Genomic DNA, 12,402 nt, shown 5'->3' with positions numbered 1-12,402 from the left:
AACTCATGCTGAAGTGACTTTAGCTTCTTAGTGCTGTGCTTTAACCCATTGTGCCACCAGGAAGGGCCCTTATTAAGTGATTTTTTAAAAATAGGTTTTTGGGTACCTACTTAAGTCCAAAAAGGTATTATTCATAAAATCAGAGGTCAGTGTGCTTTTTACACAATTACAATGTATATCAAAATAAATTTATGCTCATTAAAATGTTTTGTTATTCTCCATATAAAATGTTCAATAAACATTGCTAGAAGAGAAGGCTTGAAATACAGTCAAGTTGTTAAGACTGACCAGAGGAAGAAATGAGCCGTCAGAGGTTTTAGGAATTGTTATTTGATCTTTGTTCAGATGCAATCACTCTTCTTCTAAAAAGTGTAGTATTGATTTTTACCTTAAGGTGAGTTGGATTTTTATTTTGAGCTGTCTTTATACTAGCTAGTCATCAGGAAATGTAAAGTCCCAAGAAAAAATTTTATTTGGGATTTTGAAACCCTATTCTAGGAGAGGGGTACTCTGGCACATTCTACAGATTAGATGGGTCAGCTTTTCTGAAGTGCACGTCTTTGAAGCTAGATTTTAAATTTCACACATGTTGTTTAGTCACTGAGTTTGAAAAAGGTTAGATTGTATAGCTATCACACAAGCATTCCGTCAATAAACTGAGTGTTCTAGAAGGGGAAGGAAAAGATCACGTAAATCCATCACTTTTGCGTCCTGTGTAGAAATCACGGTTTATTATTCATTTCAAGTTACCTGGGTCTGTACATCCTTAATTACTGCCACAGTTTTTCCTAGACTCCTAAAATGTAGGGAACCCTCTATGATCTTGCCCAAAGCATATGGAAAACCAGTTGTCATACTGGAGGTGAAGGTAGGGCAACAAAAGGCAGCCCCCTGAAGCTCTACATCCCTCCTATTTCAGTGCCAAATAGCATTGGTTGCAAAAGCAGGTTATGTGATGGGAATGCCAAAGTCCTAAAGTAGGATGGATTATGTGCCAACTATTTCTAAGCCAGCAGTTCAGTAATCTGTACCAGAATTGTTTGGGGAGTACAGGAAATGCTATCATAAATACATAGTTTTCTTCACGGAAGATATTTTTGGAGCCTTTGATATACCCACAGGCACTGTAAATCATCATGATGGGGAGGCCATTGGCATCATTCCTCAAACTTATTTTACAACATAGTCCTTTTTAGGGAGGATTGGAGGAGACTAGTGTCCTAAGGGAGCACTGCTCTAAAAAGATGTCATCGTTGTTGGAGAATATAAATATAATGAAATACAACATGTTTTACCTTTTCATAGCTTTTTAAAACATGTCCTTTGGCATTTTGGAATTGTCCGGGGGTAAATATTTGTGAATCTGAATTTTGCTTTTTTCAGTTTAATAATCTCTTTGTGGCTCCTGAAAAATGTAAGAATTTGATTCATTATTTAGAAATCTAAGTATGTGCAATAATGATACAGATACTATGTTTAAGGAAGACACTAACACCGAGGTACCAGTGTCACGTGGCACCATATGTAACTGAAATGCCATGCTAGCTTAAAAGAAAAAAAAAAAGATTCACTTTCAAAAGTTAGAGAAAACACTTTGCCAATTGCTAGTGACCCTGAATGTGACTTTCAGTTTCTAGGACAGCACAGATTAATTGTTTTCTATCCAAGTGCCATGACTCTTCCCTAGCACTTTAATTTTAAGCAAATCTTATCCTCCAGCTTGTCTGTGAGCACCTACATACCAAGTGATAAGACTAATAATGACTTTCTGGCATGGTGTCAACTTTAGAATCCATATCCTACGTATGTTTTGAAACTAAATATTTCTTCTTCCCGTTGGCTCTTGACCCCCTTAGAACAACCGTCACCTCCTTCAAATGCTCTCACTAAGTAAAAAGTCAATTGGCTGTAAGTGGTGATGAGGAAAATGTCATGTGATTAATGCCACAGTTTAGGCTGTTGTGATTAGTCACAGGAAAAACAGTTCAACTTCCTCCCCAAGAAACAGGGTGCGTTAACAGCAAATGGCCTGCCTGAAGCCCAATAGGAAGAAGCAGTTGGGCAGTGTTAAAAGCTGCCTATTGATTTGCGCCCTTCTGAAAGCCATGCGCTGATGTAAATGAAAATGTGTCAAGAGTTGATATTGATTTTTTTTTTTTTTTCAAGCAGACCATCTCTGGGGAAATACTGCTAGCCACACTACTGCTCTTGTCTGTGAGTGAAATAAGGCTCCTTTCCACAAGACTACACATGTCCAGACATCAAATTTTCCTCTTTAACTGAGGTATGCTAGGATACTCGTCTACCGTCCACAATTTCTGCTTGAAGAAAATAGCCCAGAATCTTTATGTCCAGGAATAAAATGAAAGAGAGAATATAAAGTTTATTTAAGAAAGGCATGTTTGGGGGAAAGAGTATGGCATGTGCACACCTGCCTGCCAGCCGGCCTGTTTGTATATGGCCCATAACACACATGTCCGCATACCCTGGGAAGCCTCAGCGCAGGTACCCCAAAGTAAATCATCTCGGAAGAATGACTTTATTTTTAGAAATTTCTATACAGAGATAACCATTCTATAGGACAGAAAGTGAAAATAATAAGATAGGAACCATGAAGTTGGGGCCTTTCTTCCTCTTCAACCTGTCGAAAAACAAGCCACATTTTCCCCCATAGGAGGAATTTCCTGCAGTGTGCTTTTGTCATAGATCAGAGTGCTTGTAAATATTGACGAACAATGAAAGAAAACGCCCAGTCATAATAATCGTGCAGCTTTGGATCAAATCTATAGGGGTTTCTGCTGCCTGGGAAGGCTGTACTCTAGGATCAGCTGGAGTAAAGTATAGACTCTAATATTAGGTAATTAGAATGGAAAATTAATATGGAAGAGGAGGGAGGTCATCACCTGCCATTATAGGTGGATTATTTGGAATCAACTATTGGAATTAGAGAGAAACCCTAATAAACTGGTAAGGGAAGGGTCATTTCCCTCCACGGTCGGATAGAGAGCTAAATCCACTTAGTTTGATTCACTGGCCTTAGGCACAGACATGTGATGAAAACTCCATATTACAAATTGATTAACTTTTTGTTGACCTTTGAGATATCCTAGATTTTTTTTTATCTGAATAGTCTGCTCTCACAATTAAAGGAAAAACAGTGCTCTGAGTTATATCCTCCATAATGTGAATTATGATCATTAGATAATAACATCCTGAGTATCCTGCATTAAAATGTAGAAATATGTAGCAAAAACTTTCAGAACACAGTTATATATTCTAGTAACTGAGACAATGAAATAAGAAGTGACCTAAGTAGATAGGACTTTTGAATTTTGTGCTGCTATCTTTAAAGAGTTATAGTTAATCATAGCTTTACAAACAGCTGTAGCTTCCTGAGGTTACTATAGTTTGACTGTAAGTTAAGACTTGTGGCAGCTTCTAGTAAGCGTCCCTGAGAAAGCTGCAAGAGCAGCATCCCACAGCTGAGGAGACTAGACCAGACCCAGAGATATTTCCAGTGAGACCCCAGACCAGCTCTTTGAAGCTCTGTTTCCTACCATTCTTGTTATTGGTGTGGTGTATTGTTATTTAACTTAGTTGCATGTTTATTAAGTATCACCATCAAGACCATAAGCTCAGTAAAGACAAATGCCACGCATTGTGGTACATTGTGTTGACAGCAGTAGGTAACTTCATAACCACTAAGGAAAAATATACAAATATGTACACATTCATATATATACTCATGTGTGTGTATATGTTTATTTATGTATGGAGCTATGCATAAGATGGCTAGCCATCCCTATGACATTAAAATTCTTTATTATTTTCACACTGATATTAAAAAAAAAACCCACATACCAATGGCCTTATTGAATTTTCATTCTTGGAGAAGCACACACTCAAAACATATTACTCAGAATAAAATGATTTTCCTTATACTTAAGCTGTTTAATTTACACATTTATTAAGTAACTCTAGTTGTCCCTTTCTCATGTTAAAGCATGTAATTATCATTTTCAAATATATATGTGAAACAATATATACTGGATCATGAGATAAAATAATTTGGGAAAAGTCTGGAAACATTGTATTAGTCATCTCTATGAAATGTAATAATAGGACCTGCCTAGTGGGTTGGGGGTTAAATCTCAGCATTATCACTGCTAAAGCCTAAGTTAAATACCAGGCCAGGGACCTGACCCACACAGCATAGCAGACCTCTCCTCTCTTGCCCACTATTCCCTCTCAGCAGTGTATTTCAGTAAATCTACCTGTTCTGCTCCCTACTCTGTCACATGAATCTTCTCAGTCCCCTTCCCTCCCACATACACACATGCCTTTGGCCTATATATTTATGCCCCAGTTTTTCTATGCAAAAATAAGTAATTTTCTACAAATTTTTAAAGAAATATAATAGTCATAAATCATTCATTATGCTAATCTGTATTTCCAGATTGTGGCCACCCAGTATTTTAAAATATGTTGCTTAAAGGTATGCATTTAACATGCTAACTGATCTTCTGGCTTTAATTGGAACTACCCAGGTGAAGGGGTTTTTTTGGCGTGGTTCTTAATTTTTAAATGAAAAAAACAACAATTTTAGTAAAAGAATTGTCATAGCCCAAAACTTCTAGGTTAAGCAAAAGCTCACAAATAGCTTTATCATGTTACCTTGAATGTTTTAGTATGTTCTTTTCTTGTTTATTTAAAGTCTATTAGAAAGCATGTTAATATTTGATTCTCATCCTTTCCATTTAGTTTTTGCTTTAACAAGTACTAAAGAAAGGCAGGTAGGTAAATGTCTATGCATGCCATGTATTTGGTTTTTGGTTTTGTTTTTGTTTTTAGTAAAGAAATACACCCATGTTTGGATAATACAGAATGAATACAGAATGGCCAAAATTTTGCCATATATATATTTTTGTCCATTGGGGCAGAGTTACTAAAAATCTATGTATAAAAATTTGGTGAGTTGCTAAAGGCTGAGATGGGAAAAAGGAAAGAATGAGACTGTCTAATAAAAGAAAAGAACAAGAAAAGCAGTGGAAAATTGCCTTTTTCTCATTCCCCAAATCTACCACCCCCCAAATATTTCTGATTTTTTTACATAATAGACACCAAACACATATCTACACAAAATTTTCAGGTTTTCATGCCACAACATTAACCAGAATAGAAAAAAATAAAAAGGATGTAACGTAGTGTTCATAATTTGAGTATATGTGAAAATCCATGGGAGCAAACATGAAACACAATAGTTTGTGTAAAGGATGCTAAATACCCACTATCCCCTTTCCCTAGTAGTGATGTTTTTGTCATAAGTATGGCATGCTATTCCCTCAAAAGAACTGAAAATAAGTTTTCCCTTTTATATGTCTTACAACAATAAATCAAATATGTCCTAATAATATGGCATATTTTCTCTCAAATCTGTACTCAAGACCAAACCCCTCATAATTGCCTTTATTTGTTAACAAATTAATATTAGTAATAAATAGTTTTGTTCTATATGCTCTGTTAAATAGTTAAACAATCTAATACCCATTTTAGAGAGAGAGAGCTTTCCTGTCAGTAAAGATCTATTGATATGATGAAAATACTCAGGTGGTAAAATTTTTAATCTTTTTACTTTGTATTAGTCAGGAAGAAAAGTAATCAGGAAACTATATGAAGTTCTTTTTTCCCCCATTTAGTGCACCAAAGAAATTGAGTTCAATGAAGCACATTATGCTTTTCACTATCAGGTGCATATTTACATTTGCATTGCTAAGTTATTTACCATAAATACATTTTTAACTCTAGCAAACCTTAAAATAATAAAATGCCATTTTCAGGTTTTATACAAACATGCAAATGTGACTGTTGCTAAGAAATATACTTTATATTACAGAACATTTTTATTCATTATTCTATTACCCCTGCTGAGGTAGGCATGTCTCCCAACAATTTTGGAATATTAGGGAGCCCCCTAGGGGCAACTGTATTCCTAATAAATGTCCAAATTTAAGAATACATTTTTTTCTTACTACTCAGACCAATTTCAATATCTCAACATATTTTGCTGAATTTTCCATCAGTTTTTAAACTCAAATAGAGTTATCTGCATATCCCACATAAGTTATCTAGGTTTCTGGTGTCAAAACTATAATAATTATCAGGTGGCAAATGATTATCATTTCTATCTATTTAAATGCCCATTTGCTAAAATCACTTTTCATTTTTTTTTTATCTGTGGCCTTCCCAGGCACCCCAGAACTATTCAGAGATTCATCATGAAAAAAATACTTTCATAGAAAATAAATTTTCTATGTTAAATTGTTAAGCCACACATCTAGCCAAGTGTTCCCTTTAACATCATTGTAATGCAGAGGCATACTTTATCATTCTTTTCATCTAGCCGCAGGAAAATATATACAAAATGACACCCAAACTGCATCAGTAGCAGGGGAAACTATATAACATGTTTAGAACTTTCTAACATTACTATCAGTTATGCTAAAGACTTGATGATGGGTGCAAGAGTGATGTCCCCTTGGAGGGAGTGAGCAATTTGCAGTAGTGCTGATGCCTTTCCAAACAGATCCCTACAAAACTTCTATCATGGCTGAGCATTCTCCTTTATAGATGAGTGAAGGCTTCCCAGAGTTTATAGTGATTCCACAGACTCATGTAACGGTGACATCTAAGAAATGATGAAAGATAGCTTACCTCACAGTGTAAACAACTTCTACAACACCACAGAGATAACAATTGTATGAATTTGCCCTGGAAACTGTACTGTAATCCATCAGTATCATTGAAACCAGAGTGAGAGGTGGAGGCATAAGAGATGTATCTAGAGATATAGCCAACTAGAGAAGGCTTTGGGGCATTATGAGAAGGGTTTTAAAGTTATTTCTCAATAATTTTGATTGAGATAATGTTGGCTGCATTGTTGTTGGTAGTCTGGGAGTATAGGGTCCCCACCTTCCGGTATAGTTTACTAGAGTGGAATCCATTATCAAATTACCCACAGTTCTCCACTATCATCCACTGTGTTCTCGTCCCACTTTGGTATCGCCCCTCCCCCTCTCCCTCTGGACTCTTCAGTTCCATAGTCAGCTGCCAGGAGTTAGTTTTAAGCTTGTCTTCATCTGACACTGTTTGGTTCCTCTTTCTTCCACATATAAATGACACCATCCTGTGTTTGTCTTTCTCCTTCTGACTTATTTCACTTCAAACGGTTTTAAATTTATCTTGAACATCAGTAGAAAAAGCTGTGAAATAGTGAGGTTTGTATTTTAGGAAATAATCCTGAGAGGAGGTAGAGGATCAATTTGAGGAGGAATAATTCCAGGCAGAAAATGGCACGAGCAAATGGTAGCAGTCCCTCTACAGTAAAGTGAGGTCACTTCTGGAATACTGAAGCCCTAGACAACAGGGACCTGAACATCTGGGATCTGAGCATAGATGCTGCTCGCTTCTCCCCTCAGCTCAGTTTTGTCTTTGATAATTTACCCCCTGCCCTTGGCAATACTCATGTCTCCCTCATCTCTCTGAAAGTGAGCTCACGTGAGCATCACATCGCCCATGGTCCTGAAACTTGACATGGGTTGGTTGATTGGTCTATATTGCATTCCTTAGTAGGCTATGAAGATGCAAAAGAAGAAATGGGTAGAAGGCAGAACCACAGACTGTGCAGAATAGTTAGGAGTGGGTCATAAGTAATGCCAAAAATCCCAGAATGATTCCTAGGCCTCCGGCATGGTGACTGGTAGAATGGAAGCACTAATCACTGCTTCACAAAGCCAGTAAATGTAAAAGCAGGGCTCTCCCTCATGGCACAATGGGTTAGGACATAGCACTGCAAGCTGGCCGCAGCTGCTTCAGTGCGAGTTCTACCCCCAGCCCCAGAGCTGACCCACATGGCACAGCAGACCTTTCCTGACATGCCCGCTGCTCCCTTCAGCAGTGTACTTCATTGATCTGCCTGTTCTGCTCCCCACTCAGTCTCTGGTGAAGCCTCTCCCTCCCCTGCACCTCTGGCCTATACCCCAGTTCTGTATAAATAAAGTAAATATTTAAAAAAGAGAGAGAATGCAACCTGAACTTAATTTCCTGGAATGTATAAAAAATGCCCACAAACTTAACCATCTAAAACAAGATACGCAGGTTGTCTTCGCCTCTTTGGGGCCTGGAGGCTGGGCTTCCATTATCTCGGTTCTCTGCTTCAGTGTCTCACAGGCTGCTATCAAGGTATCAGCCAGAGCCTGGTTGGAACTGAGATACTCTAGGGATGGGTATGTTTTCCTGCTCACGCAGCTGTTGACAACATTCACTTTCTTGCAGCTGAGAATTCATGGCAGTTTCCTTCTTCAAAGTCAGCAACAGAAACTCCAGAGTAAGCCTGCTGACAAGAGTCTTAGCGAGTGTAATGAAATCATGGAAATCATTCCACCAAGGAGAGGAATTATCAAGTTGTGAACATCAGGGGCCAGGGGTCATCAGAACCACCCCAACATGTCCATTGTACAGTCAATAGTCCTGAAGCTAGCCAGGACTAGTACCATAATTTAAAAATGTAAAATTTCTACAAATCTACAATTCCAGCTGTCAATTTAAGGAAATCCCATTATATTATAATTTGGGTCATTATTATTCTAAGTTATGATTGTTAAAATAATTATCTATGTCCTGAAATATCTACATTAGACCATGAGGGGAAAGGAATAACTGTGTTCCTTCTGATCTTCAACAGTCATTCAGGAAGGGTTATATTGTAACAGAATATTTTTTTTTTCCTTAGAGTCTTATAGTCTAAAAAATCTAAAAGATAAAGCATGTTTTGTGTATTTTTAAGATTTATTTATTTATGCATACAGAACTGGGATACAGACCAGAGTTGCAGGGGCAGTGGGAGGCTGCACCAGAGACAGAGTGGGGAGCAGAACAGGCCGAGTGAGGAAGTTCACTGCAGAGGGGAACAGTGAGCGGGTCAGGAGAGGTCTGCTGCACCATGTGGGTCACCTCCGGGGCAGGGATCAAACTCACGCTGAAGTGGCTTAGGTTCTTAGTGTTGTGCTTTAACCTGCTGCACCACCAGGGAGGACCAGAAGCATGGTTTTTAATTTATTCTCCATTGACCACTTTTCTGCCTATTAGATTACTGGAGTTAAAAAAAAAAGTCTAGGATGTTTGGAAGTGAACTGTTTTTGCCATCTGCTATGTCCCTGTGAAACTGAGCCCCTCTTCTCAGAGAACTTTGCCAGCAAATGGTGTAACTTTCTGCAAATCTTTACAGAAAACTGACAGTTGTTCTCTGTGATTGTTGTGCTCTAGTTTCCTCATTTCTTCCTAGTGTGGAAAAAAAATCCATTATAAGAAAGAACTGATAATTCAGGAAAAAGCATATTTCTGCTTCCTTGTTGAGGCATACCAAGATGGTGGCTTCCTCTGGTGGTAGCTCCAGTCACTGCTTACAAGTCCATTGAAAAGATACAGCTAAGCATTTATGTAGAGAGATACATTTCAGTCAATAATCCGAGGCTGGCATCTGAAAACTCAGTGACTTTAATCAAACTATTTTCTCAACATTTTCAATACTTGATCCACAAACTTATTTCAAGATTAGAACACCAAGGTGAAGATTAATACCTCTAGTTCAGTGGGGCTAATGAGACATGACTTATTAATCCTACAAGAAAATCTTAATTAGACACTAGAGCACTGCTTGTTTCATTGTTAAATACTACCCAGTCCCCAAAGAAATGGAAAATAAATAAGGACTAAAATAGAAATTGGTGTTATAATTAGGAGCCCTAAAATGAAAGCAGTACTTTTCCCCGCACATGGTATTTGTCACTTTCCCCCCCACCCCCCAGAATAACTCAGTGTTAGCATTTGTAACAAAAGCTTTTGATGTAAATGTTCCTGAAATAGCTGGGCATGTGGACATCAGGGAAATAGGAGATTGTGATTCAAGAGAACTCCACTAAGAAGGCAATTTTATTGCTGAATTTCAACCACAGAAATATTAGTCATGTCCAGGTTAATTAGCAAGTTGACTTCAATATTATTTACTTCTTGTTTATTTAATAGGTTCTTCCTATTAAGATACATTCATTTTAACACAGAATCTTCACAGTGCAGTTTACATGTTTAGAACTGCTACATTTTATTTCCTTGGCAGTTTTTTCAGTCTAGCAATATCAAAGGATGGAGGAGGAGAGCTAATCAAGGCTGCAACTTAAGTGGATAGTAGACCTTCACTCAAGTTTCTTAAAACTAAAAAAATCTAAAACACAGTATGCCCATGGAAATTTGCATGATCAACATGTTTTCCCATAATACTTGCTGTGCTAAGTTTTGTGTTCATTAGTAGGTTAAAGAAAAGAGAGGAGGGAGAGGGAAATTAGAAGGGAAGGCAGACAGAGGTAGGGAGAGAAGGCTTGCTAAGATGTAACGGGAAAATATTGTGGACATTTAACATACAATTATTTGCAAGCATAATAGTAGATCATATTGACCAATTATATCAATCAAATCTAAATAACAATAAGCAAATTGCCTTACACAGATAGGAAAAGTGTCAGAAGCATGGATCTCCTTTGTAAACAACCTCAACTAAGTTAATTTTGTTCCGCTTATCTATTCTGCTTAGAATCATAACATGTATTCTTCTCACCATTTTTTTTTAAGGATTAATTTATTTATACATACAGAACTGGGGTACAGGCCAGAGACTCAGGGGTGGCGAGAGGCTTCACCAGAGACAGAGTGGGGAGAGCAGAACAGGCAGATCGATGAAGTACACTGCTGAGGGGAGCAGCGGGTGGGTGCAGGCGGGAATCGAACTCATAAGTGGCTTTAGCTTCTCAGTGCTGGGCTTTAACTCACTGCGCCACCAGAGAGGGCCTTTCTCACCATTTTTTTAAGAAAAAAAAACATTAAAGTCTATGTCTCACCTTTCAAAATCTTCAAATTTTCAAAAGTCTCCTAACCCTTAGCAGAGGGTTCTCAGCCCGGTATATATAGGATGGATGACAGTCCCAGAGAAATGTCACTAACTACTTCTTCATTAATGAAGTTTCAGAATTATAGTCAAAGTTTTAGATCCCTAGTTAGCAATTACTCTGGTTATTATTACACTGAACATAATTATTAAAACACATTTTCTTTCCACACAAATGAAACGTCAAGTGTTATGGTTTGAAGGGGATATTCTGAAAAGTACGAAATTAGCTGGTGAGGCAAAGAATATGATGCTGCCAGTGACTTTTCCTGGTCCAGTGACCACAAACAGTACCTTGTGCATCAGCTATCATGGTTGTGTGCAAGAAAGTCATAATCATGGGAAGTAACAGAGGAAGCAGCTCTGACACTGTTTTGGTCAGTTTAGAGTAATTTCTCTCAATTGTGTAATTCAAAGTGGGCACACTAATAATGCCTAATAATTTGCTTTGGGAATGTGAGAATATGATATATGTGGAAGAAATGCTCTATAATATAAATATACATAGGAATAAATATACAGAAGAATCCAGAACAAGAAAGAAGGGGAAAATCAATTAAAATTCATTACCCCCACCTTGAAAATTATGAGAGCACATCCTGTCTTCTGCCCAGGTAAAGAACAGCAAGATGAATAGTAACCAGCTTGGAGGGGTCATCCCAAAAGGAATGAAAGTGTAATTTACTCTTGTAAATATACATATCCCAAGATGCCATTGTCAGAGAACCATTAAATGGTAAATTTAACTGCAAGCTAGTAAGAACATTTTAAACATAGCTTCCTATTTTCCCCCAATTTTCCTTTACCTCTTTACATGATAGAGTAAAAATCTCACTACTTTACAATTCAACAGAGAAATAGTATTATCAGTTCACTAGATGTGCTTACTTTGTTTTGTTCATTTACTCAATGGACCACGGTTTATTGCTCCTGCACTGAGCACAGGAAATGCTTGAGTGTACCTCACACATGCTTCCATCTAGCAAGGAGTATGTCATTCAGCTTCTGGCGTTGTATCTCCTTCATTTGAAGAGGGAAATGGGCGAGAGTTTCTTTACAGTCTCTTTCTAGGTAGAACATGTTCATTCTCAATTCTTCTCTACAGGTTTATAGAATCTTCACACCCTTCTTTCTCTCTTCATTGAATTATGAAATAACATTTGTGAATATGTTGTATAAATATATGTATGTATGTACACATAAGCATGTCCCATGTATATATGCCTTAGATGTATTTAACTTATAACACATTTCCTAGATAGAATTCTTCCATTTGATTTATGCATCCCAGGTTGAGCAGCTCTAGGCTTTGAAGAGAGACAATGCTGGATTTTGACATAGACAGTATTTCAGTAAAAACAATTTTAGGCGGCCCTCCCTGGTGGCGCAGCGGGTTAAAGCACAGCACA

General features: G+C 37.6%; 1 protein-coding gene across 6 annotated transcripts in view; it reads left to right on the top strand.

Annotated features, from left to right (window-relative positions):
* HS3ST5 (heparan sulfate (glucosamine) 3-O-sulfotransferase 5) overlaps positions 1 to 12,402 on the top strand; it is a 231,717-nt gene that overhangs the window by 201,068 nt on the left and 18,247 nt on the right. Inside the window, exon 1 of one of the 6 annotated variants that reach the window (XM_012723531.1) lies at positions 2,224 to 2,284. The exons of the other annotated variants lie outside the window; for them this stretch is intronic. The gene's annotated coding sequence lies outside the window, so the exon portion shown is untranslated. Of the gene's footprint in view, positions 1 to 2,223; positions 2,285 to 12,402 lie in introns of those variants that run through there. 6 annotated transcript variants of the gene reach the window in all.

This window comes from Condylura cristata, unplaced genomic scaffold, assembly GCF_000260355.1.
Source record: "Condylura cristata isolate star-nosed mole 26May11 unplaced genomic scaffold, ConCri1.0 scaffold00001, whole genome shotgun sequence".
NCBI classification, from domain to species: domain Eukaryota; kingdom Metazoa; phylum Chordata; class Mammalia; order Eulipotyphla; family Talpidae; genus Condylura; species Condylura cristata.
The sequence above is the reverse complement of the archived record's forward strand: the minus strand, read 5'-3'. Positions and strand labels throughout refer to the sequence as shown.